Genomic DNA, 27,265 nt, shown 5'->3' on the forward strand with positions numbered 1-27,265 from the left:
TGGGAGGGAACGCTGGGTGAAAGGAGGCCAGCTGGGGGCTAAGCCTAGGAAAAATACCTTTGTAGAGCCAGCACCAAGTCCTGTAAGGATGAGCCATGCAGGGGCTGCGGAAGGATCAAAGGAGCGAGAGGCCAGGGGGTGCTAGGGGAGATGGAGCCCAGGTTCCTACTGCCATGCTTCCCATTTCTCTTCCACTATTATGCCAAGCTCACCTTACCCAGATCAGGCCTGGGCCATGCCCTGTGGCCTAAATGCAGCAGAGTCAGGGTCCTGGGGCAGCTATGCCCAAGGCCCCTCTTTTCTTGTCTACCCTGATGTGATACCACCACAGCTGCACTCCTCCAGCCTCCACAATCCCTCAGACAGGCCGTTCAGAGCTTGGGGCCAGCCCAGGGAACAAGTAGCAAGCAGGCACAACAGCTCAGAAGCAGCTGCAGCTGCAGCATGGGACCCTTCCATTAAAGGTGAGCCGCTAGCCTAGGCTCCTACGCCCTCATTTAGTTCAAGGGTCATGAGGAACAGCTGCTGTCAAGATGCTCATTATATAAACATAAAGGAAGTAAAGCTGTGGGCTGCCTAGGGTTCTGGAGGCTCTGCCCTAGCACATAGGATAGGCTCCTGTGCCCGGTCTATCTGCTTTTTTTTTTTTTTTTTTTTTAAGATTTATTTATTTATTGTGTACAGAAGAGGGCGCCAGATCTCACTATAGATGGTTGTGAGCCACCATGTGGTTGCTGGGGATTGAACTCAGGACCTCTGGAAGAATAGCCAGTGCTCTTAACCTCTGAGCCATCTCTCCAGCCCCTATCTGCCTCTTGATCAAACAATCTATCTCCCAAGGTCTGTCAACAGGTGGCCACAACCCACAACCTCCCGCTGGTGCCAGGCAACTAGGAGCCTAGAGCCTAATGGCCACTGTGGTTATTACTGATGAGCTCTGTATGGTATCACAAGATTCTTGCTTCCTGTTTCCTCTCACCCACCCTGACCATTCATGACCCTCCCCCCCACACACACACACATACACAAGCATGTGTATGTGCATCATGTCAGAGATGCCTGAGCCATCTGCTTCTGTTCTCTCAGGACGGCAGTTCCTTGCTGGAGGGCTCTGCTGCTGTGGTCAGGGCAGGGGAGCTGCATGGCTGTGAGAAGCAACTGAAGTAGCTTCCTCCACAGAAAGCCAACGAAGACCTGGTCTCCAGAATAGACTCCTGGGTCCCCAGGGAGCAGACAGTGCAGTTTGATTTTCCTTGTTTGGATGAGGGCTTTCGGAAGACTTTTTTTCCGTTCCCAAGTAAACCTGCTGATGCAATGGTTGCTGTTTCCTCCCAGGTTCCTCTGGGGCAGAGAATCAAACTAAGTGTCTCAGAGCTTAGGAGGGCCCAGGAGGCCCTTGATAGGTAAGCAGTGATCCAGGCCCCCAGAGCATATCCAACATGGCCAGGCTGGCCACTTAACACAGGAGTGTGGGTCAGGAGGGACAAGCTCAGGTCTCCCTCCAGGACAAGACAGTGTGACATGCTGAGGTTCAAGGCCTGTGTCCAACAAGGCAAAGTACAAGATCCCTCAGGCTACCTCTCCTCCTGGGGACATCTCCCCATCAGTCACACTGGCCTTCCTTCCCAGCTCCTCACCCACTGCCTGGGCAGCCTAGATCTTGCTGCTTTGAGTCTTCACTGCTCTTATCAGTAAATAAGATAGTACTTCAGTAAATAAGATAGCACTTTCCCAGCCCAGTCCCCAGCCCAAGGGCTGGGATGACTGACCGTGGCCATGGACCGACCGTGGCCATGGACTGACTGTGGCAATGAGTGGCATCTCTTCCGCAGCACTGTTCTAGGTCCCGGAGCCCACCCACTTTCTCCACCAATTCCACCAGCTGGGCTGCAGTGCTTGCTGGCTCTTAGTTCATTCCCCTCAGAGTCTCAGGAGCTCTTGAGCACTGCCTAAAGGTATAGAAAGTGGCTTTTGTCTCCTCCCCAACCCCCAAATGTACATCTAATTCCTATGTCTTTGGAAATAGGGTGTTTGTAGAGATAACCAGTTAAGAGGTCACTAGAAGAACTGGGGTCCTTTAGTGACAGAATGGAGACAGACACGGGGTGGGGGGGTGACTAGAAGATGCAGAAAGGTCTGGAGGGTTGTGGCCGCAGCTTAGTGGCCCTGGGTCTCCAGAAGCTAAGGAAGTAGGACAGTCCCTCCCTGGTGTTCCACAGAGGCAGCCTGCCCCTGTCCCCACCAGGAGGAAAGACTACACAAGAAGGAATTTCTGTTGTCTTGATATCCAGGGTCTGGTCCTCTGAGGTCGTGGCTCAGGATGACGACATACCAGGTGGGGGAACCGTGGCTGAAGGGAGCGGACGCCCCCCACCCTCAGTGTGTGGCATTAGAAGCCTCTGCGTCCAACAACACAAAGGCCTTAGAAAAGCTACTGCTGGGCAAGGTGACCCACCCCTGCACTCAATTCCAGATGTACGGCCTGACCCATCTCAGGGGCTCCCCAACAGCCCCTACCCTCTCTGCACAAAGAAAAGGAGGCTGGCTAGAGGTGAGTTCTTATCCTGATTCCCTGCTTAGCACTAAACTGGAGCTCCTGCTCCTCTTCCATCCACTGCTGAACACCTGCCTGGCATAACCCAGGAGGGAAACCAGCATGCCTTAGAGAGCTGGTGCTGCTGCTGGTGCTGCAGGGGCCGTCCCATGCCCAGGAGTGGGGTCGTTCTCAGGCGACATGGCACACTGAGACAGCTGAGTTCCTAGCGGTCAGGATGCCGACCGTTCTCTCCCAGTTCCCACAGGCGGGGCTCCTGGCCTGGTCAGCTCCTGGCCCCTGCCCACTCTTGGGGAAAGGCTCACACCCAGAGCTCCCAGAACCAGCCCCTGAAGCTCCTCTTTACTCCCTGCCACACTAGATGTGTTCCCGTCACCTGCATTTCCTGATGACGCTGGCACTTGGGTGGCCTCACCCAGCCCAGTCAGGGAAGCATGAGACCTGTCCTTGATGCTCTTCTAGTTTCTCGATGCTGTCAAGGAAAAAGGACTCTGGCTCTCAGGCATCCAACTCTGCTCCTCCCTCTATCTGTTAGAGACAGTGGTCCTGGCAAAGCCCATGGTGGATGAGCTAAGTTCAGGAGGCGGTTCCAGTGCCTAGGAGTGTTTGGGGCCAGCCTGGACTACATGGTTTAAAAAAAAAAAAAAAAGACAAAGCAACTCTTAAAAATTACAAACCAAAAAAGAAAGAAAGAAAAAGATAGTAAAGAATTCAGTGGCTACAGTATAGATAGGTATACTGTTCTTGAATGTGATTTAATTAACTATGTGGCCCATAAGATGCTAGCCAAGTGCAAGGGCACATACTTGTACTGGAAAGCTGAAGCAGGAGGACCCTGAGTTTGAGGCTAGCCTGGGCTAGACAGTGAGACCAAAGTGGTTGGGCCACCTTGAACCACCCCTTCATGAGCAGGACTCAGTAGCAACGTGTGATCCTCCCAGGTTAACACATACTGTTCAGCCATATTCCTCCATGGCTTCCTCACCCTAGACAGGTCCCTAGGGCCTCCAGTGCAGCTCATCTCAATACTGGGGCTAAGCAGGTGTTCCCTTCCTCTCTCATGGCTCCATGTGTGTCCCTCAGGAAGCTGCAGTGCTCAGTCTAAGAGGACAACCTTCCCTGAATAGAGAAGGCTAGGTCTTGAGCCAAGAGGCCCCTCCTAGAACCCCCAAACAAGGTCTCAAGGCTTGCTCACATTTCTACCACCACCACTTATCTGGTTTCCCAGGCAACAGTGGACTTAGCCCCTCCCACAGGAAGTTTAAGGGGTTTGGAGCAGCCGCATAGGCACAATTGTAGAACACTGGCATCTCAATACAGTCTAGTATATCACTGTGTGGGAGATGCTACACTGTGCTGGTTCCAACCCCAGCCTTGTGTGTGGTGGTGACCTGGGGAAGCTCTTGTCACCTCTGAGCCTCAGTGTCCCCATCTGTAAAAGGAGATGACAATAGTGTCTACTGCTTAGAGTTATTTTAAGCACAAGCAGAGATTAGTCACTAAAAGGCCTACAGGGCGGGGGATGTGGCTGTTGGCAATGTTTACCTGGCATGCATGAAGCCTGGGTTCCATCCCCAGCACCTCATAAACCAAGTGAGGTGCTACATGCCTGCAATCCCAGCACTCAGGAGGTAGGATGTGGGAGCCCACAGAGGTTTCCTAGTGAGATCTGAGCTTGCTTTACCATCAGGGCTGCATAAGATGATGATTGGACCACGGGGCCTGGGTACCAGGTGTTTGGAAGGGTCTACACTTGGCTGTATCTAGCAAGGGGGAGATCTTTTGTCTCACCCTGTGGCACTGTTATTTTTTTAAAAAAAGCCCTTTTGAATAAAGTTCTGGGCTGGTAGATTTTGGTCCAGGTCCTCCCGAAGCTACCCTATGTTTCTGTCTTTCCTCTCGTCAACTAGGTCTCTCTTTCTACCTGATATTTTCTTATCCCTCCCTTCTCAAGAGTACCCTGGAAGAAGTGGGGAAGGTCCCCCACAGTAGGAACAGGAGATCAACAGTTAATAGTTATCTTCAGCTATATAGTAATTTTGAGGCCAACCTAGGCTACCTGGGACCCTATCTCAAAACACATTTTTAAAAAGTAAACAATTTTTTTTAAAGCCAAAAGGGCCTACAAAATGACCCTAGTCATAGGAAGTGGTTTATTTCTTTATTTCTTTTATTTTGTTATTATGTAGCTAGCCCTGGGTGGAATTCTACATGCAGACCAGGCTGGCTTTGAACTCACAAAGATCTTCTTGCCTCTCTGCCTCCTCAGTACTGGGACCAAAGGTGTGTGCCACCACACCCAGCAAGAAGAGGGCTGTTCCTCATGTGTACCTAAGTTTACAAGGAACTGAGTACATGGTGCCTTTACATTTACATCAATCTACTTCCACTGAGCATGGAAAAGTTCAAACCTTTGATCTCAGTAGGGCTAGCAGAGTGATCTGGGGCTGCGGGGGGGAGTCCCAGTGCCCCGTAGAAGCTCCTAGGGTCTACAGTGGCTGATGACAAACAGGAGCGTCCTCACTAGGATGAGGCTCCAGGGACGATGAACAAGGACTATCAGTGGGTACAGGCGCCTGCTGGAGGTACACGGCTTGTTCCCCACACAGGCAAGGTTTGCAAATAAACGGGAAAACAGACACAGGTTAAAAATAACGCTCGGGGTGAGGGTGGTTGTTTGTGTGCGGTCATTCATTAAACTACAGTTTACACCAACGGGAAGCTCAGGCTGCTGAGAGACACAGACCCATGTTGGGAAAATTCCCGAATGACCCACGTGGTCAGGCCACAAGGGATGGGCAGTTGTCCACCATGGCTGCCTGGGAGGAGCCTCCAGCTTTCCCCTTGTACTGCACTGGAGTTCTGAGCTTCTAAGAGGACAGACTCTGGCAGCAGGAAGTCCTGGAATGTCTCCCTCCTCTTCCATATGCAACATCCATGGGAGCGCCAGGGCTCTGGGAGCCTCAACTGCCCACAAATGTGGAGGACACTCTCCCAAGGTCTACAGACAGTGCCTGATGAGGGAAACACGGGGAACCTAGGGAAGACCCCAGATCCCTCATTGCCAGTGAAGGGCCTTAGGGGTATGTGACCTCCGGACACAGTGGAGGCAGAGATTACTTAGGAAAGGCATAGCACTAATGGCCTGGGAATTTATGATTGATGGGGGAAGTCAGCCCTGTGGTGGAAATAACCAGTGAGTGACAGGCCATGACCACGGAGCCTCACTGGCCCGGTACATGGGACAACCTGTCCAACACACTTCTTGCTTGCTCTTCTGGAGTGAGCCCTGAGTAGTTAATGCTTGGGTCATCATGGTCACCTAAAGCTTGGCCCCAGGCCAGCTGAGCCTAGGTTTTCTGGGCAGACATAAAACAGCCACAGTTTGAACAGGTAAATGCTGAGAACACTTATGCTATGTGTTGATGGGTACAGAGGGCTGTAATCATGCCACAGCACATGTGCAAGGCAATGTGGCACCACAGGAGGCGGCAGCAGTGGACCCTGTGCTGTCTCTGGCTCCACGCAGACCCTGTAGTCCATCAAGCAGACTGACCTCTTCTGGATTCTCAGGGCCTCAGGGAAGGTCGGGCCAATTTTTCGGTTTTTAATTAACAAAATGTATTGGCCAATTAGAAATGCTGGAGGGCCTGGCAAGTATCTGTGGGAACAAGCTTTTATTCTGCAAGCTGGGAGTGGTTGGTGGTGTTGTTGTTGGTGGTGGTGGTGGTGGTGGTGGTGGTGGCGGCGGCATGCTCCCTCTAAAATCCTCTCTCTAAATGGATAAGAGAAATTGGAGTCTTCTTGGACAATAGATGGATGTGGTAAGTGGAGCCCCCACCAGGAGAGTCAGGAATGCCCTTAGCTGGAAAGTAACCACATCCCAATGGGCTGCTGCTGGGCACCTTTAACCACCCATTCCTTAGAAGATCTTTACAGATGCACCAGGGAGACCTGGACACAGTATTCCAGCCAGAGAGAGTGGAAGGAAACTAGACATTCCCACACAAAGCGAGGGACACAGCCGGCTCTGGAATCACAGAGCAAAGAGGCCAGCCGCCCCGGCTGTGCACCACTTTCTGCAGGTTCTGAGATGCAAGGAGAAGGGAAGGGTGAGCAAAATGAAACCCCAGCACTCCAGAGGCTGAGGCAGAGGACTACTGTGAGCTCAAAGCCAGCCTGGGTCTCCAAAAACCAAAACAAACAAAACGTCAGATCGAGAATGGACTTTGTATAAAAGAAGGCAGAGAATGGCACCCACTCCTGAAGGTCCATCATCCACAGTGAAGGCAGTGAAACCATGCCTGGGAATGCCCACTTCACCTGAGGCTGCAGGCCCTGGGGAAGGCACAGCAGCTGCGGGACTGCACAGGGTCCTCCCTTCCCGCCTCGGCAGCACAACTTGGATCTCCCAGAACCAACCTGAAGCAAACACAGACAAGTATAGGTGCCTTGCTAACGCTGGTTTCCAAGGCTCGTGAGGCTGGCATGGCTTCTATTATTTTATGTGGCTTCTGTGTTTACATCTTTCAAGATGTTTAATTATTAAGCAATGTTTTTATTAACGAAAGGAAGTGTTTCTCTCCATTCTGAGAAGCCCTGCTATCTCTAAACAGAGCTGTAGCTTGGCCGGGTCTTGCACTCATCGTAGACCTAGTCCATGCTCTTGCCGAGTCCTCTTAGCATCTCCATGAACCTGACAACATGATGGCCCACTGCCCAGGCCAATGAGCAAACTGAGGTCTGGATAATCAGGGCCACTCGGGGAAGGAGTTCCCATGAAGTTTACTGGATCCATGTTCTAACGCATGGTACCTGGCACCCATGATGTCAGACTGCCACTCAGAGCCCATGGGTCAGAAGTGAGTGAGTAGCTGCAGATAGTGTCACAGCCTTCTGGGGCACACGGCTTCATGGCTAACAGTCCAGAGTCTATATGCCTCTGTACCCAACAAGACACCTAAACCACACATGTCACACAGCAACCATGTGACACTCGCTGGCTAGAGAGAAGAGTGGGCTCCACTAAGCCTGGATAGAAGGAGGTTGGGGCCAGCAGCAAGGAGATCATGGCCCATTCAAAGTAGGTGTGTCTAGCCTTTGACATTGAGATAGGACATTGCCATCTACAAAGTTCACACTGGAGAAGCACACAGTTGAATTACAAAAACAACAACAAAATCCAAACTCATGCCCCACCCCAAACACAGTGTTTTAAGTACATTTTACAGTTTTGGCTGGGGCTTATATTTATTATGGCCCTCAGTTGCATGAGATGCATGGACCATGGGTTAGACATGTCTGAAAGAGGGATAAGGGAGGGCTGTGAGATGGCTCACTTGGTAAAGAAAGGCACTTGCCAACAAGCCTCATGACCTCATTATATCCCTAGAACCTACATGGTAGAAGGAAATGACTAACTCCCACAAGCTCAGACCCCACACGTGCTGTGTCATGTTTCCTCCCTGTCCCCCAAAGAAAGGAAAGGGCTGGGTGTGGGGGCACACATCTTTAATCCTAGCAACCAAGAGGCAAAGGCAGGCTATGCTTTGTGAGTTCGGGACCAGCCTGGTCTATATATGGAGTTCCAGGCCAGCCACAACATGTAGTAGTGAGACCCTGTCTCAAAAAACAAAAGAAATGAAAGGTCTATCAAGTTAGACTAATGAAAGACCACCCTGAAAAAGGGGGTTAGCCTCCACCGATGGGGTGCCAGAAGATACGGGTGATGTGTACCAGGTATCGGGTACTAAACCTGCCCCAAACTTCTTGCATCTACTACACACTTGCTAGGGACATCGGGTCAGTGTCCCAGACAGAGACAGAGGCATGCTTTCTAGCCAGGGAAGGACTTCTGTGAAGATGGAGAGACTAGGCAGCAAGAGATCCAGCTAAGCCAGTACTGTGTTCAAGGAAGGTCCACAGGGCCAGGCCTGTGCTCAGTCTGGTTGAGTGGGCACATGGCCACCGGCACCAGCTGCCCTGAGTCATACTGAAGGTAGTGTAGAGTGAGGGTGACTGGCCATAGGGTCCACATGGCTCACTCTTCTATCTTCTAAATGAGATTATAAAATGTGGCCCAGGCTGCGCAGCTCAACTTCTCCCAGGAAGGTGGGCACTGGTTATGGTGGGCACCGTCAGAGAGGGCTTGTACTGGGAAAGAGTCCTGGGATACACGCAGGGGAAGGAGGGCAACAAGGAGGTGGGTCCCATTAGTCTGGACTCATGGAGTCCGGGACCAGTCGACAGGTACTCTTAAGCAGCCTACCCAGGCTGTGCACACCAATACCACTCCTCGGGTGTCAGTCATCAACAGGAAAGTCCTCTGTCCCCTTTCCCCACAAGACCCTCTAAAACAGCTTACCTGCCTGGCCAGCAGGGATGACCAGCAGTGGCCCCTGGGATGGGACCAGCAACCAAGCCCTGTCCTAAACAGCCTCACCCTTGGGTTAACACGATGGGGCTTGATTTCTAGGTCAAAGAAAAAGTCACTTTATATCCCAAACTCCCCATCAGTACGTAGTCAAGTGCCCTCCTCTTCCCAGCAGCCTCCCCTGCCCTTTGGGGACCTGCTTTCCAGGGACTTGTCATTCTGTTGCTATTCAGAGGCAGAATCTAGGCCTCTCAGCAGCTGGGGCCCACGCGTTCCTGCAGGTGCCAGGCCCAAAGTGGAAACCCAGCATAGCACCACAGTGGGTGAGGGCTCCCTTCAAAGCTGGCTGCTCCGTCCCTCTGCCCACAGAGGTCAAAGGGTGCCACAGGGCATCAGGTAAAGGTTTGTTGCTCACGCTGCTACCTGCTTTTTACATCTGCTTCTGTCCTTTCTATAGTGGGTAGCCAGCCATCCCAGCCTTGGCCTGGAAGTTCCAATCCCCATTGAGGCTTCGGTAATGGTCACGCCCACAAGGCGGGGCAGAGGAGGAAGCTGAAGACCTAGGATCGAGAGGAGAGGTCTCTCTTGGTTCTGGGACCCTAGACGGTGGAGGTAGACCGAGCAGAGTTCTCCAGAGAACACCGCCGGACTGCGCCATATCTTTGCCAGACTCTACAACCTATCCCTTCATTTGTAAGTTACCCCACAAAATAAACCTCCCTTTTAACTATGTGGAGCGGCCTTAATAATTTCACCAATGCCTTTCCACTATGTCCTGGTCCGGGGACTACAGGACAGTAGGGTGGGGCTATGGGAAAGTGGGCTTTGCCTCTGATAGCAGGTACATCAGCCATGGGGAGGCCACACAAGGCTGCACGTGCAGTAGACTGGAGAGTGCTGAGGGACACGGAAGACGCATCTGTCTGTGCCAGTGTGTGAGAGCCGTTGGGGGGAAGGAGTAAGGAGCAGCTTTCAACTCTTTAGAATAAACACGATGTGTTCTACTCGAATGGTAGACAATGGCTCAAGGAGCCGTGCAGATGGTGTGTTCTGTGGAGAACCTGTGCTTTGGGGGTGCCCAGCTGCACTCTAAGTGCCTGCCTGGGCTTACAGGAGTCCCTAGATCTGCTGGCTAGGGGGCAGTGTCATGGAGAGGGAGCCTTAAGAATAGAGAAATTGAGGCCAGGTGAAGGGTAATCTTGCATTCCTGGGTCTCCATCAAATGAGAGCTGGGGTACTGGCGGCCTGCACTTACCCAGGGAGGCCTGGGAAAGGGTGGAGTAACCAGAGCTCAGGAGCAGGCATGCGGAGCTCTGGAGTAAACAGAGGGTAGCACCAAGTCTTCTCAGGGGACAGGACATGCTCCAGAGGCCAAGATGGCCTGAGAACTGTCACCATCCCTGTCTGCCATCTTGGAGACTGAACACTAGCTCTGGTACCCAGGTCTGGGCTAATGAAAAATCTGGTTCCTAAGCGAAGTGCTGATATTGTTAGGCAACTGTGGATCAGAGATAAAGACACCCCAGTTCTCTAGGCTTTGGATCAGTGAGTCTCACTGGATCTGCTCCCTGTGAGGATTCTGTGTGCTGGGATCCCAGCTTTGTAGGTGATGACAGGCATTCTCTAGAAAGTAAGACCCAAACAAGCCCCCTCACATGGAATCACTGCCTCTTCACAGGTTGGGTGTCCACCACCCACAGAGACAGCTCAGGACAGCTAGGGCAGAGGCTAAGTTCTCAAGCAGAGAGGGAGCTGTAAAGAGGAGGGCTGGGAAGGTCCTGAGTAGAAGAAGCAGGGTCTACTTGGGATTCCACTTGCAGAAAAAGGCCCATGGTGGCAGCAGGTGGGAGTGTCGAGGGAGATGATGGCTGGAAGGTGGACACCTTTGATCGGGAACTTTAGGGAATATATAAGTCCATCACCAATAATGGCTGACGTCACCCAGTATTGTGTGAGCCCAGTTACACACAAGGACAGGTAACTTGGAGACAAAAAGAACATCATGGCAGAACACTTGGGTTGCAAAATTTCTGTAAGGTTCCCACGGCCAGGCCTTTCCATCCTCTCATGCCACTCAGGCCCCTGTGAGTCTGAGTCCAGGAACTGTCCCAGGGATCTGAGCAGCCTGGGTGGTTCTGGCATTTGGGATTGTGGCTGGTTGGAGGGGCCAAGCGTGGTCCAGAGCTGAGCTCTCCCTCACTGCCCTGGTTCACCCTTCCAGAACAAGGAACACAGGCCTTCTCTGTCTCTGCCCCATGGCCCTGAACCCCCTGAATGAAGGTGACTTTCCGATGTAGCTGAGCATAAAGCTTGTTGTGTAAACTGGAAACCTGGCCTCCCCCCCCCCCCCCCCACCCCACTCCCACCCCACTCCCAGCCCTTTTTGGTTTGTTTGTTTGTTTTTGTTTTTCAGTAGCTTTGGAGCCTGTCCTGGACTAGCTCTGTAGACCAGGCTGGCCTCGAACTCACAGAGATCCACCTGCCTCTGCCTCCCAAGTGCTGGAATTACAGGCATGTGTCACCACCGCCTGGCTACCTCTGCACTCTTAGGGAAGCGGCCCGGCTATGGGCCACAGACCAGACCCTAAGAGGTGCCTGGCTTCCCTCCTACCCTGAAAACGAAGAAAAAAGGCAAAATCCAGATAGGAAACCACTTCCCAGGCCTGATCCTCTCTCTTAAGGGACCCGAACTCTCCACACTGCACTCACCCAGAAAGTGTGCAGGCATCTCACTGCCATCACTGCTCAGATGTCACTGCTTGTATTCCTGCTCATGTTCCCCAGGTTGGGTGTGAGTTTGTGCCCTGGTGGGACCATACAAATCTCTGCACCGCTCCTGTCAGGTCCTGGATCTAGTGGGTTGCTGTTTGAGCCATGCCCTGAAGCACCGCCTCTCATGAGGCAGCTGCAGCTGTTACACCTGCCTATGACTTCGAGGTCTCTGGAGCGTGGCCACCGGGGACCCTTAAGACCTGGGATGCATGTATGCTGGCCCCTCTTGGCTACCTCATAGTTCTGGACGCTGAGATCTTGGACCAATCCATTTAGCATGGGACATAGTTCAGCTTTCCCGGACCCTACGCTACATCTCCTGTGGTTGTGAGTTTACCCCCAAATAAATTCCTTTGATCATTAAATAGACTCCGTGGATTAATCCCAATACCTGGAGGCCTGGATTCTCCCTAGGCAGACGCTCTGTGTGCCCACCTACCCCTGGAGAGACGCTGTTTCTGCTGTGACCTCACAGACAGCGTGGCCTGGATGGGTTTCCAAGATTCCCAGGGGCTTGTCCAGGGAAGGTGATTCCACACCAGGCCAGCAGCAGGACATCTCTATGTCTCTACTTAAGTTATAAACCCCAATAAGTTAATTCTCTTCTGTCTAGCTTTGAGGCAGGGGCAACAGCCGCCAGCACACACCATATAGGAATACAGATGTCTTCTGCTCCAAGGCTAATCTGCAGAAGTTGGTCCTAATTCAGAGGCTGCAGGCTGGGAGGCATGGACCACACACAATACCGAAGCAGATCTCTTACCTCCTGATGCTGGGGAGGAAGGAGTGGGAGAGGCAAGATGGGCAGCTGGCCTCAGACTGCCAACTTCCAGGGATTTCCCTTCCAACCTCACACAAGCACAGAAGGCTTCCTGTGTGCCAGGCCCTGGGAGTTGAGCCTGGAGCTCACATTCAGAGAGTGATGATAGGTGACAGTGCCCTCCCCCGGGCTACCTCTGGCCCAACTGTTCTCTGCATATTCAGACATCCAATTAAATAACTCAAGATAATTTCAGATAGAGTTACATGCTGCTCAGAAGGAAACACAAGTGAATTGAAAGCAGGCACTTTAGGACAGGAACGGAGTGTATCTCAGAGAAGTGACACCGTGGCCGAACCTGGATCAGATGGAGCTCAGCACATTCAGATCTGTGAGAAAGCTGACCACAGAGAGCACACTCACTCACCAGGCATGCGGGTTAGTCCCTGGAAGTGAGGAATGGGGCAAAGTGAAAGTAGAAGACAGGGACCAGGGGGTAGGTCCCTGGTGACCATGGACTTACCCAGAGATCCATGGTGAATAGAAGGGCTCTGATGGGTCAAGTTACATGAACACACACACACACACACACACACACACACACACACACACACCTATGCACCTTGGCAGTGCTAGAGATGGAATCCAGAACCTCACAGAAACTGAGTAAGTGCTCTGATTCTAAGTCTAGGTTATAAAGGCCACACTGTTTCTGGCTGGATGACTAGGTGTGATAGGAAGGGAGAGCCTGTGAGCTGGGGAACAATGATGCCCCACGCAGGAATGGGCAGGTGGGAGGCTGGAAAAGCCCTGTAAAGCTTGCATTTACAGCCCGGGTGGCTCTGAGCCTCGATCAAAGGCCATTGTGTATTCTAGGCCCTTCTACACTTGTCATTTTGCATCGGTTGGCTAGTCTCCTGTCTTGAACTGTAAAGACATTCTCTTATGTTTTAATGACCTGGATGACCTTGGCAAGGCTGTGTGTTGACCAGAGCCACCCTAGGGGTCTGATTGGGTGGTTCCTAGGCCTTTCTCAATGGCCTTCAAGCCCTCCACCCACCCACAGCTCTGTCATCAAGGACCTCCTCTCTGGGTCCCCAAACCAGCTTGGTCCTCTTCACAAGTGAGGATTCCCCAGCTAGCTGTATGGACAAAGAACTCCAAGCTGGAGCCTCTGTTTCGCCCCAGTGGCATCCCAAGCCCTGTCCATGACTGTACCCTCAGCTTAGATGCCAGAACAAAGCGACCTGTTACCCATGTGTGCATTCTCCCATGTCCTGGCTTGGGAACTGTAAACAAAGACAAAGATGGGAATCCCAAGTCCAAGGCCTTTGTACTTGACCCCAGGCTCAACATTCCCTATCTATGCATGCATCTCAAATGAATGGCTGGTAAACCCTCAGGGATCAAGGCAGGTTGTGAATTCTTTGTCTTTGAGCTGAGGGCTCAGTACACAGGGAACAGTATTTTTTCCTAGAGGACAGCCTTCAACAGTGATAGCATCCCGGCATCCTGGCATCCTGGGACAGACAGTGTGGCTTTCAGTGGGCAGCCTGTGGAGGTCAGCTTCACTGTCCTGCCCCACCCAACACTGCAGGTGCTCACCGGGGCTGCCTAGCCAACCCTGCAAACAGTCCCCTGGGCTTAGGGTCATTTGTACCACTGTCTTTCAGTCAGAATTCAAGCTCCTAGGCCTCACTGGGAGACCCACATGTTTCCAAGAAGCAGCCCCACGCTCAGACCCACCCTCATTTTGAACGATAAATGGAATGAAGGTGGGACACACCCCTACTACCTTGAGCAAGCTCAGCACCTGTGTGTCAGGAGTGGCGTGTGTCTACTTGCTTGTGGCTGAACCACAGAACGCACAGATGGCTCAAGTCCCCAATACAGCTGCCAGACACAACACTTGCCAGCACGTGCCATTTCTGTCCTCCCCTCTCGTGTGTGGCATGTCAGATCGCTATTGTAGCTCAGAGAGCTTCTTGGAAGAAGCCTGGTGTTGGGAGAAACCGACCCTGGATAGCTCAGCCAGGCAGACAAAATCGGGGTGTGGGGGAAGGGATGCTTTAGGCATCTGGAAAGAGCCCAGAGCCAAGCTCTGAAGGACTTAGACCCCTTGGCTAGGAAAGAGAACCCCTCTGACATCCAGGATGTGCTGCTTGGGTTAGGCCTCAGCACAGCAGTCTCCCTGAGACAAGGCACAGCCCCATGGAGGAGGAGCCTCACCCAGCTGCTTCACCCTTCTCTAAACACTGCCTGGCAAGGCCAACCAGACAGGGGCAAACACTTGCTTCCTTGGCATCCCCGGCCTGGTGCTAAAAGGCCCCACTACGGGCTGCCCCATACACGTGCAGGCAGACAATAGATCTGCAGTCAGGAGCCTGAAAGGGACAGCCAGATGTCACCACTTGCTACCCAGGTCACCCTGACTTGTCTGACACCTGCAAAGCTCCCTGGGCTCCTCTGGAACCCCAGCAAGTTCAAATGTCAGCAAGTACCCTCACCTCCACCCCTTTCCCCACTTGAGCAGAGGGGCAGAAAGGTAGTAAGGACAGACAGCCACTTGGCTGTTATTAGCAGGGGCATGTCTGCGGGGGTGGGGTGGCGGTGGCTGCTGCATTCACTCAGGACAAACAAACTCCAAAGTGCTATAATATCCGCCCCCAAGGGTCTTGTCTACTTCTCCAGGCCCTGATACTACCACTCTTGCTCCTGTGACCAGACAAGGGTGTCTGGCAGAGGCTGGAGCCAAAGGCAGACACTATATGAATGCTGAAGTATAGACAAGTGGGTGGCAAGTCTCCAGGGGAGACCCCTCCCCCAGATGGTGAAAAACAAGAAATTCAAACCAGTGGTTCTAGGAAGCCCCTCCCAGCTACAAGCCCAGCCTGGCCCAAGGTGGGTGAGGGGTAAAGCAGCCCCCTTGGCTCTGGGGGAGGTGTCTACTCACAACTGGGACTCCAGGGACTTGGACCTAAAGAACCAGGATGTCTGTGTTAGGAGGCAAAGCCAGGCTGGACTTGTAGCTGGGAGGGACTCAGGTCCTACCTCATCACCCCAGTCCCTGAAACCCTCAAATGATCTCAACAATGCCAAGGTTTTCTTTAGGGACTCAGTCCTATGGATGGAGGCCATGGGTGGACAGAGTCCAAGGGCAAGGTGGGGTCAGCAGCCACTTGCTCTGCGGACCCTGCCGAACCAAGCCTGAGATCTCAGACCTCTTAGATACCAAATCCCTGCCATGGCTGGGCTGGGGTACAGACCCCTCCACTCCCAGAGTCGGAGGCAGCCAGACCTTCCCACCCACTCGCCTGGTCCTGACTCCTTTAAGCCCCACCAAGTGGGAAGCGGGGCTGGGCATGCCGCACCCACACGCGGGCCTCACCCGACACCTAGAAGTCTCCACACACCCGGGCTCCCCAGCCAGGCGCTGTTCCCGTACCGGCTGCTGCCAGAAATCTACCCGGCTGCATCCAAGGGACTCCCAGATCAGCCCGTGAGGGCTCCCTGACCCCCACGCCGGCTCCGTGGCCCTGGAGCTTCTCGGGCCTGATTAGTCCCCTCCTGGCCTTCCTGGGCCTGTCCACCATCTCTACCCCTCCCGGTCCCCAGCAGCGCAGTGCCTACCGTGCCGGTCGCGCTCAGTGCTCGGTCCGGACCGGGCCGCGCTGGGCCCGCGAGGGGCTCAGCTGTCGCCGAGCAGCAGGAAATACCAGAGGGCTGATCCAGGCGAGGCGGAGCGAGGGAGCGGAGGGCGGAGGAGGGAGGAGGGAGCGGCGGACGCAAAACCCCGGGCGGACGGAGGGCGGATCGGCTGCTGGGGAGACGCTCTGGGGATCCAGTCCCTGCCTGGAGCCTCCTCCTCCCTGGTGCGCGCTGGGGACATAGGAAACCTTAAGTATAGACAAGTGGGTGGCACCTGCGCGCCAGGGCTGGGGACACCGCCCCACAAATAGCCAGAGGAGGGGAGAGTGGCGGTAAGCGGGGCTAGTCTTGGGGGAGGGTCTTCTATTTGAGGAGTGTACCTGGGTGCGGTGCATCCTCCCTTCTCAAAACACAAGAAGATCCCCAGAAATCAAACCCACTGCTCTTGTCTTACATAGGGGTCAAGGGAACCCCTTGGTCCCCATTCATGATTCCCACTACACTTCTTTCAGGATGCCTGGGCTGAGAATCTGACCCTTGGGGTTAGAGAGGTGGCTCAGAGGTTGACAGTGTTGGTTAAGCGGCAGGGAGCACATGCTGCTCTTTCCGAGGTCCAGAGTTCCGTTCTCAGCACCCAGATAAGGTTGCTCACAGCCACCTGTAACACCAGCTCCAGGGGATCTGACAACCTCTTTTAGCTTCTGCTGGCACCCGCACCCATGTGACACACGCACAAATAGAAAGAATACTAATTAAAAGACCCCATTTTTGTGAGAACTCAGTCCTGTGTGTCTACCATCCTTTCCCACCCCTCAAGAACTTTCCAGACTCCTCATTCCTCCTGTATTTAGAAGACACTTCTCCAGTTCTACACCACCTGTAGAGAGAGACTGATCTTAGGGGTCTCCAGCTGCAGCCCTAAGCATGAGAAGTTTGGGTGTGTGGAAGGGTCCTTCCCAGAGGCCTGCCTCCTCCAGACTCCTGGAATCAGGTAGGACAGAGGTGTGGAGGCTTTTCCCAACAGAGCCTTCAACCTTAGGAACGCAGGCACGAGTGTGGGGCAGAGCCCTACCTGATTCCCACATTGTCGGTGGGTGCTGCGGCCGGCAGACATGCTTCCAGACTGTGGAAAGTCACCGCTGCTAAAAGCCACTGGGCGGGGCTGTGGAACACAAACCTGGGATACCCAACATCCAGGCCCTGTTGACCCCTTGCCCACTCAACCTCAGCCTTGCCTACCCTGCTAGAATAGGTGGTGGGGTTCCACCTGATGGACAAGTACCAGCCTCTTGTGCACAGATGAGCAGGCCAGGTGGGCTGCCTGTTCTCAGTTCATCCCACGACCATCCCCGCCCAACCCCAGTCACCTGGCGAGGCCTTGGGATACAGAACTGCTCAGACAAGATGCTCAGAGCCATGGTGGAACCTCCTTCTTGAGATCTGAGGGGTGGTTCTGCCCTTTCAGCAGGGCTGTGTGTAGTGTGGGCCACCTCACAGATGGAGACCAGCCTGTCTGCTAGGTCTGCTCCAAGCTCAGACAAAAAGCTGGGTGTGACTGCTAGTGAACCAGCAGTTGCTAGGGCTAGTCCTGGGGGAAATCAAGAAGAAAACAAGGCCCCTGTCCCCTGGGGCAAGGTCTCAGTAAAATTGCCTTCACTTGCTACTTGAATGTGGACTATAGGGGCCAGATTACTGGCAAAAAGGGGGAGGGCTATGCATGATAGCAGGACAAGTGGGCTGGGGAACACAGTCTGAATGAGGTTCCCCCAGAGCCAGATGGCCAAGTGTGGGCTGAGGAACGTGCCACCTGCCTGGCTCAGGGACAGGTGCATAGCTGGAACTGGGCTTACTAGAAGTCCCCATCCCTGCTCCTTGCTTGGCTGGGAAAGGCAGTGATGTGAATGGAGGCAGGCTCCAGTCTTGCTGCTGCTGAGCATGGCTCTGTCACCTTGCAGCACCTCCTTCCTTCTGGGTTGTTTTAGACAAAGTCTCATGTGGCCCATGCTGGCCTCAAACTCACTACGTAGTTGAAGATGAGCCTGAACTTCTAGTCTTCATGCTTCTACCTCCCAAGTGCTGGGATTACAGGTGGGTGCCACCACACCTGGTTTCTTGTGGTGTGGTAGTTTGAAAGAAAATGGCCTCCAAAGGGAGTGGCACTGTTAGGAGGTATAGTTTTGTTGGAGTGGGTATGGCCTTGTTGGAGGAAGTGTGTCACTGTGTGTGTGGGGGTGGGTGGGGGGGCTTTGAGGTTTTCTATGTTCAGGACTCCACCCAGTGTCTCAGTCAACTTCTTATTGCCTTCTGATCAAGATGTAGCCAGCACCATGCCTGCCTGCACACTCCCTTCCATGACAATAATGGACTGAACCTCTCTGAAACTGTAAGCAAGCCATCTCAATGAAATGTTTTCCTTATAAGAGTCGCTGTGGTCATGGCATCTCTTCACAGCAATAGAAACCCTAACTAAGACATGTGGTGTTGGGGATAGAAACCCAGGTCTTGTACATTCCAGGCAAGCACGCTACCAACTGAGCCACACCCCCGGCCTGAGTTGCCCTTCTGAATGGACCTCCTTTTCTTTGCCTGTCAAATGAACAGCATGTGTGGTGGGAGCTGAGCTGTGCAGGAGCAAGTTGGGCAAGGGCACACTGCTGAGCTCCAATACTGAGGGCAGCCTTGAGCAAATCGTGCAACTCTCCATGCCTCAGTGTCCGCACATGTAAGGAGTGACAGTGAGAGCAGGTTCCCCCTCCAGCTGCTGCAGGGAGGAAGCACATCTGGCATCCGGAACTCAGTGCAGCCCCAGCACAGGAAGCAGCAGGTGCAGGAGTGAGGAGGCAACACTCTTGGTGTTCGTGTGGGGGCCAGAGGCTGGGATGGCCAGGACAGCCAAGTGGGGAGAAGGGCAAGAGGTAAGATCAAGGAGGCTGGGAGGTTTGTCTTGCCTGGGGCTTCCTAGGAGATGTGTGGATTTGGGTTTTATTTTGATTGTAGTGAATTCAGATAGGGTTTCTGAGAAGAGAAAGAATGGTCGTATTTATGTGTGTGCATGTGGAGGCCACAGGTACTGTCTACCCCATTGTGGTTCCTCAGGTATTGTCCGCTTGGCTTTTGGAAACAGAGTCTCATTGGGACTTGAATTTACCGATGAGATTAAACTGGCTGGCCAGAAAACACCAGGGAGCCCTCTGCTCTCACCTCATCAGTGCTGGGGTTACAAGTGTGTGCCATCATGCCTGCAGGGTTTGGGTTTGGGTTTTGTCTTGTTTTCTTTTAGTGCTGGCTGTCCTGGAACTCACTCTGTAGACCAGGCATTGAACCCAGAGATCTGCCCGCCTCTGCCTCCTGAGTGCTGGGGTTTTTTTTTTTTTTTTAACTTGAGTCCCTGGGATGAAATTCAAGTCCTCCTACTTGCAAGGCAACCATTTTACCAACTGATCTGTTTCTCTAACCTATTGGTCTTATTTTTGATTACAAAAAATAAAATAAAATAAATCTGTCACTGTAGAGCAGTGGTTCTCAATCTTCCTGATGCTGTGACCCTTTAATACAGTTCCTCACATTGTGGTGACCCCCCCAACCATAACATTATTCTGTGGCTGCCTCATAACTGTAATTTTGCTACTGTTATGAATCATGATGTAAATATGTGGTATGCAGGACCTCTGATATGAGACCCCTGCACAAGGGTTGTTCAACATTCCTGAGAGAATCTTGACCCACAGGTTGAGAACCACTGATGTAGAGGACCAAGTATGGTAGTAGAAGGCTGGGATGGGTCTCTGTAGTGGAGCACCTGCCTGGCATTGGTGACCAAGAGTCCTATGAAAGGATGGAACTCTGTCCAGGCCTGTTTAAGGAGGTCAGGAGGCTGGAGAGGTCAGGATGGCTTGGTGGTTAAAAAAACACTTGTTGCTCTGGCAGAGAATCCAAATTAAATTCCTGAGTTCAGTTCACATTGGGTGGCTCAAAACCTCCTGTAACTGCCTGGTGATGGTTGGCACATGCCTTCAATCCCAGCACACAGGAGGCAGAGACAACAGGCAGATCTCTGTGAGTTCAAGGCAGCCTGGTCTGCAGAATGAGATCCAGGATAGGCTCCAAAACTACAGAGAAACCCTGTCTTGAAAAAACAACAACAACAAAAAACCCACCTGCAACTTCAGCTCTAGATGATCTGGCACCCTATTCTGGTCTTCTCATACAACTGTATTCACAGGCATACACATGCATGTGCACACACACACTATTAAAAGTGAAACAAGTCTTCAAAAAAGAGACTGAAGTTGACATGCACCCAATCTGCAACCTCCAGGATAGGGAGGGAGGTTCCCAGTCTAAGGAGAAAGCTGTAGTATCCAGCATAGGGTCAGGGCTCCAGGTGACTCCCCACTCCAGCCAGCTGACTTTGATCTGTTAGTGTCTCAATTTCCCCATTGTCTTTTGACGATAATACAAATTCGGACTTCAAGGAGTGCTAAATCTCCATTGGGGGACTGAGGGGCACATGTGTTCTACGTCAAAAGCACCTGTTGAAAGATGTTTTGGGCTTGAGGCTCATGGGACACTGAGGTAGATTGTTCTTTTGGTAAGAGATTTAGTCAACGAGTCATTAACACCATAGACAGACAGACAGCAGCATGGTGAGGCCTCTGAAGAGCATTCAAGCCCCAACATCATAGATAAACAGCATGGTGGGGTTTCTGATGAAGAGGGAGGGTTCATGGAGTCAGGCTGTTTCTGGTTCCCTGTGAGCTGGTGTGGGAGGAGAAGGGAGTTATTCACTGTTAGGAAGGGGGATGCGGGGCAGTGAGGAGGAGGGGCACATCCACCTGAGGTGTACCCCACTGTACAGGTGGGGGATGTGCCACCCCATAGCCCTTTGAAATCCTGGAGTCTGACAGCCTGAGCCTGGAAATGTCCTTGGGGACTTGTGTCTGCCTTTCTCTCCTGGAATCCCACACCTGGGGCATCTTAAGGGGTAAGGAGTCACTGACAGACTTTGGGCAGGGGCTTGTCATTTTCTTTACAGAAGAAAGAGGCTGCTGCAAGTGGGTGTGGCCTAACAGCAGTCTTATCTGTATTCTTTTTGTTTTTAATTAAATTGTTTTTTGAAGAATTCCATACAGAGGTACTGTATTTGCATCATCTCCACAGGTCTAGATTCTAACATTCATCTTCTGCAACTCAGGCATGCAGTATGTGCCCTTATCTGCCAACCACAATCTCCTGGAGGCCAGAGCCTGCTTCCTTCTCTCCAGGAGCACACTCCTCAGAGCGTACTCATGGCAGTTGCTCTGAGAATGACTGAGAGTGTCGTAACATAGAGGTTAAAAAAGGGGGGGTTATTGTTCTCAGCTCATAGGCAATGACTGCCAGGCCTGCCAGTGCTCCCCAGTGCTCCCCTCTGCTCCCCAGTGCTCCCAGCACTGCAGAGGCCAGCCTGGCTTACAGAGGGAAAAACTTTCTTTCTTTCTTTCTTTCTTTCTTTCTTTCTTTCTTTCTTTCTTTCTTTCTTTTTTGGTTTTTCAAGACGGGGTTTCTCTGTGTAGCTTTGTGCCTTTCCTGAATCTCGCTCTGTAGACCAGGCTGGCCTCGAACTCACAAAGATCCACCTGCCTCTGCCTCCCGAGTGCTGGGATTACCGCCCGGCGAAAACCTGTTTCTAAAACGAGAAGAGGAAACATGGAAACAAGGAGAAAAAGCTAACCAAGTCCAACCGTGTATAAACACCATGCCCATGTGGGATTTCTGAGAGAGAGAGAGAGAGATGGAGAGCAACTGTCAATACCCTGCATCATCACAGCACATGGAAGAAGAAGAGCCACAAGATCCTCCCGCAGAAGCAGAGTAAGTACTCAGCAGAACTCAGGGGTTAAGACAACAGACTGGGTCTTTGACATTGATGGCAGAAGCCAAATGAGGACAGCAGAGTCATCCTTTGGAGAGCGAGCATCGCAATAAGACACACACACACTTGCGCTGCCAGCCACCGAGGCTCTGAGGCCTACAGCCTTCAGAAGCAGATCTGTGGCAAATATGGCTACCCTCGCCAAATGCAAGAGACAGTGTAACTGGAGTGTGCAGGCCAAGACACAAAACACTACCGGGACTGGGCAACTGAGGCACCTAAGCCACGGATTCCATGAAGGAACAAGACCTAAACCCCAAAGGTTAGTTGTTGCAGTATCCAGTTCATCCTGAGGATTTCAACAATTAATCATGAAGTAAATGTTCTGGCCAGGTGGTGGGGGTGCACACCTTTAATTCCAGCACTCAGGGGGCAGAGGCAGGTGGAGCTCTGAGTTCAAGGCCAGCCTGGTCTACATAGTGAGTTCTAGGACAGCCAGGACTACACAGAGAAACGCTGTCCCAAAAAACCTAAATTAAAAAAATAAAGTAGTTCTGGTTTCAAAAACTGGTTTGTTTGTTTGTTTGTTTCTCTTTAAAGAGTGCATAGTATTCTTGCAGAGGACCCAGATTTAGTTCCCAGCATCCACACCAGGCAGCTCACAACCACTTGCAACTCTGGGCATGTGAGAAAATCCACTACCAATACCACAGGTGACAGAGAAACATCAACTCTTTCTCCTTGGGCCAGGTTCAGCAGTACTTATGGGTCCTGGACAGCTCAGTGGGGCAAGATGTATGTAAGTATTGGGAAGGAAGACACAAAGGAGACCCTAGTACTATGGTATTATTGAAACAGCATTCACATACAGTTAAGTGTGGGAAATACTCAGGTACAATCTAACCATGCAGCATCAATCTGCTTAATATACCAAGGATTTAGTTACAGATGAAACAATAAGAAAGCTCAGTTGCAGTCAGGAGTCAGCATTGCTAAGACTCAACAAAAGCCAAGTGATTCAAAAGGCAGCATGCATTATGATGTTATTTGGGACAGTCTAGGGGTACATCCACAGATGAATGGTGAAGAAAATGAAGTATGTTCAGGGTCAACAGATAAGTGTGCACAATGGAGTTGTAGTCAGGCATAATGAAGAATGAAATGCCATTTACAAGAAAATAGGTAGAAATGGAGATCATGTTAAGCAAAATAAGCCAGACTCAGAAGATCCAAGGTCAGTTCCCAACATAACCATCAGCAGGCTCAACAATGGTATATAACTCCAGTTCCAGGGATCTGATGCCCTCTTCTGGCCTCCTTGGGCACTGCACTTATGTGCACATACCCACACATAATTGGAAATAATAAGAATAAAACTTTAGCCCCTGATTCACACAGGTAAAACCCACAGACAGTCCAGTGTTCATTAGCAGTTCAGTGAATAAATTGTAAAATTGTAGTATTTAGTCTGAAATTTCATTTGACGGCACAGATGAATACTGGTGGCATTAAAAATATACAAAAAGAAGCCTGACAAAAGAATATTACTGTGCAATATTATTCATATGAAGTTTGGACACAAGCAAAGGTAATCTCTGTGATAAAAGCCAATATGCTGTTACCTATGGGAGCCCAGTGCTGACTGAGGCTGAAATGTTCTCAATTTTTCGTCTGAATTATGGACATATGGGTTTGTTTATTACTAAAATGTATCAAGTTGTGTTATAGTTAATATCAATGGAAACATTTATTTTGTGAACATTTAAAATATTCTACAAAAAGACAAGAAAGAAGGGTGCCAAGGGAGGTGTGGGAAGGGGGAAGGGGAGTATCATATATATAATACACACACATACAATATTAATAAAAACCATTTTCAGGACTCGGGCAACTAAACCAAACCCAAAAGAAACCTATTACTTTATGTAAGTAATGTATATTAATAATTTTTGAAAACCTATTGTAATTAGTGTTGTTGTATGTGCACATATGTGTGGAGGGGGTACCGCACTGCAGCATGTATGTAGAGATCAGAGGTCAACTCTCTGAAGTCTATTCTCCCCTTCCATCTTTATATGGGTTCCAGGAATTGAACTTAGGCTGTCAGCTTGTGGAAGAGGAGAGCAAACACCTTTCCCTGTTAAACCATCTCAATGGCCAAAAGATTAAAACAATCTTTGTTTGAAGTCGCTGGAGCTGGAGAGATGACTGCATGGTTAAGATCAGGCATTACTTCTGCAGAGGATCTGAATTTGGTGACTAACACCCACACTGGGTAGCTCACAACAGCCTATGACTACACTTCCGGGCTACTAATGCCTCTGACCTCTGTAGACACCTGCACTCAAGTGCCCATGCCTCCATGCGAGCACACACTCACACACACACTTCAAATAAAATTAAATATTTTTTTTAAAAGTAGAATTGCTAATACAGTTTTGAAACAGTGTGGTGGGAGGGTTCTTGCCACTTGGCTTAGGGACTCACCATAAACGCGCAAGAATCAATTCCATGCTGGATTAGTGTTGGCAAAAGAAAGACACAGATTAACAGAATGGAGCAGAGTCCAGGAATCCATGGGCCATTGGTTTTTGACACAGACACAAAGACAGAAAAGGCAGATCAGTGGAGAAAAGGCAAGCTGCCAAACAAAAGGCACTGTGACAACTGGCCTTTTCTCTGCAGACAGACAAACCTTGTACCGCTTTCTAGAGAAGTGTCTGCCAAAACCATGTAAGGAGGATTTGTGTCCAACCTGTGGCACTACTGGGGGGTGGTGACACCCTTAGGAGGTAGGGCTAGGATGTGCCCTTGAAGGGGCTGTTGGGACCCGGAGCCCATAAGTTACTGGCAAATCAGATCACAACAGTACAGCCAGATGGTGTGGGCGACCACAGAGCAACAGCGCCCCTGTGTGTCATTGAAACGAATGCCAAGTGGCTCTGGCCTTTGGAAGGCAGGTTGGCAGTTGTGGATTTAAACACTTCTAGGAGACTCAGCGGCTTCGTTGCACACCACCCACCCAAGCAAAGTGGCATCTGCACAGAAATGTGTGTATTGCCTATGGCCTATTCCCAGACGCCCAAGACGGAAGCAAGCCGGCATGTGACATAGGAGCACCAGGGCCTTGGCGGAGCAGACGTATCCCCTAACCCCTTCCTACACTCAGCAGCATGCAGGAATCCAGAAGCTCTCTGCAGCATGGGAGAAGCACAAACAAATGTCTACCCACCAATTAATTGTTCGTACAATTTTCTGGAAAAGGCCGAAGTGTAGGGACAGGAGAGAGATCAGGTTTCCCAGGGGTGAGAGGCAGGGGACAAGGTGGACACTGAGTGTCCAGACTGCTCTGCAGTTGGACTGTGGCGGCAGTCACACCACCATAGACACACAGCCACACACTATCAAGACGATCTGTGTGGACAATAATGGTACCCCGCGTGACAGTTAGCCTCAAGTGTCAACTTGCCACAACCTAGAATCACCCGGGAAGAAGAGAATCCCAATGAGGGATTAATCATCTACATGGCGACGGTGGCAGGGAGGGGGACAGGTGGTGGCTGTGGGCATATCTGTGGGGGATTGTCTTAATTAAGCTGATTGATGCCACACTGTAGATGTCACCATTCCCTAGGCAGGAGCTCCTGAACTCTGTAAGAGTGGAGAGATGGAGCTGAGCACAAGCAAGCCAGGGAGGGAACCTGAATTCATTTCCCTCTGCTCTCAACTGCAGATGTGGTGGCTGGGACCAGCTGTTGGAAGTTGCTGCCTTAACTTCCCTGGTATCGTGGCCTGCAAGCTGGAATTGTAAGTTGAAATAACCCCCCCCTCCCCTAAATGGATTCTGTCAGGGTATTTTATCATCGCAACTACAGTGAACACTAGAACAGCCCAGAAAGTCATACCGATGAAATGATGGAGAGAAATGCCAGCGGTAGGGAGCAGTCTTCCAAAAGCACATGCGCACATACACGGAAGGGCTGTGGGACATGTACACAGATGCAGAGGGACCGTGGGATGGATACAAGCTGAGCAGCGGGCCCTCCTGGAGGCCATTCTGTTCCAGATCAGACCTGGCTCTGTCTGGAGAAAATTCTACCTTGTGTTGTCCGGTCATCAGGCACAGCTTGGGACCTATACTCCTTGAAGGAGTGACTCTCTGAGTGTGGGAAGGGACCATAGACACTGGGAAACTGGCAGGAAGGTCTGGGGTAGCTGTCTTAGGGACTCATGGGACAGGGTATGGGAAGAAGAGAATAGATGTGACCACTGTATTTTCAGTCTCTGACATGGGGCCTCAAGCAAGCATCCAGCAGGACCATGAGTGTAATCTTATCCTGGCTGGGTGAGGGGCCTGTCAGCATACGAGCAACTGGGCAGTAGGTGTCAAGGTCCTCCATCCTGGGCAGAGCTCAGGGCCTGGCCCAATCCCAGGCCCAGGTATACAGGAAGGGGACAGGTTGTATCCTGCCCTGTTGGAGGCCGTGTAACCCCATGACAGGCTGACAGTCCATGCTCAGTCCTTGATGAATCATCTTGTTGGCCAGAGAGGAAGGGACACAGGGTGGCCTGGAGTGATGTGGATGGGACTGTGAGGCTCAGAAGTAGGATGGGGAGTGATAAATGCCCTCTGTGTGCCCACCGCTCTAGCCTCAGGAGGGAGGATCCACTTCATTCCTGAGAGTAGAGGGGACAAGTGGGTACCTGTGAGAAGACCATTTATGAGGCAGAAGACAGAGCAAAGATAGGGTAAGCATTTCCTTCCTGGCTGCAAGCGGGTCTGGGATGGGGACCCGTTCCTCCAGCTGTTTCCAGTGGGATGTTTGCTCTCTTTCTATGCCCTTGTTCCGTGTGTGTGTGTGTGTGTGTGTGTGTGTGTATCTGTCTGAGATCACCCTCAAGTGTTCCTCAGGCATTGTTCACCTTGTTTTTTCAAGTCCCTTTCTGGCCTAGAACTTTCCAATTAGGCTAAGCTAGGCTAGCTCAGCCCTGAGTCCCAGGGATCCACTTGTCTCCACCTCACCAGCACTGGGATTATAAGTGTGGGCCACCATGTGCAGCTTTTCAAAGTTAGGTTCTGGGACTCAAACCCAGGTCTTCATGCTTTCACAGCAAGGAATTTACAAAATGAGTCATCACTTCCCCAGCCCAGAACTCGGGGGTTCTTATACCTTCAGCCTCCTACAACTCTTACCAAAAAGGTATTATATATGACAGATACTTCCAAAATGATGAAAATATTCTTTAAGCAAAGTGGCCCGGTGTGGCTGCCACCAGTCACACACGAATGCAGACTGAGGGTGC

At 51.5% G+C, this 27,265-nt stretch overlaps 1 protein-coding gene across 2 annotated transcripts in view; it reads right to left on the reverse strand.

Moving 5' to 3' along the window:
* Positions 1-27,265, reverse strand: part of Osbpl5 (oxysterol binding protein like 5) — a 70,732-nt gene that overhangs the window by 37,593 nt on the left and 5,874 nt on the right. Inside the window, exon 1 of one of the 2 annotated variants that reach the window (XM_036171639.1) lies at positions 16,090-16,217. The exons of the other annotated variant lie outside the window; for it this stretch is intronic. The gene's annotated coding sequence lies outside the window, so the exon portion shown is untranslated. Of the gene's footprint in view, positions 1-16,089; positions 16,218-27,265 lie in introns of those variants that run through there. 2 annotated transcript variants of the gene reach the window in all.

The sequence above is a fragment of the Onychomys torridus genome, chromosome 1 (assembly GCF_903995425.1).
Source record: "Onychomys torridus chromosome 1, mOncTor1.1, whole genome shotgun sequence".
Taxonomy (NCBI): domain Eukaryota; kingdom Metazoa; phylum Chordata; class Mammalia; order Rodentia; family Cricetidae; genus Onychomys; species Onychomys torridus.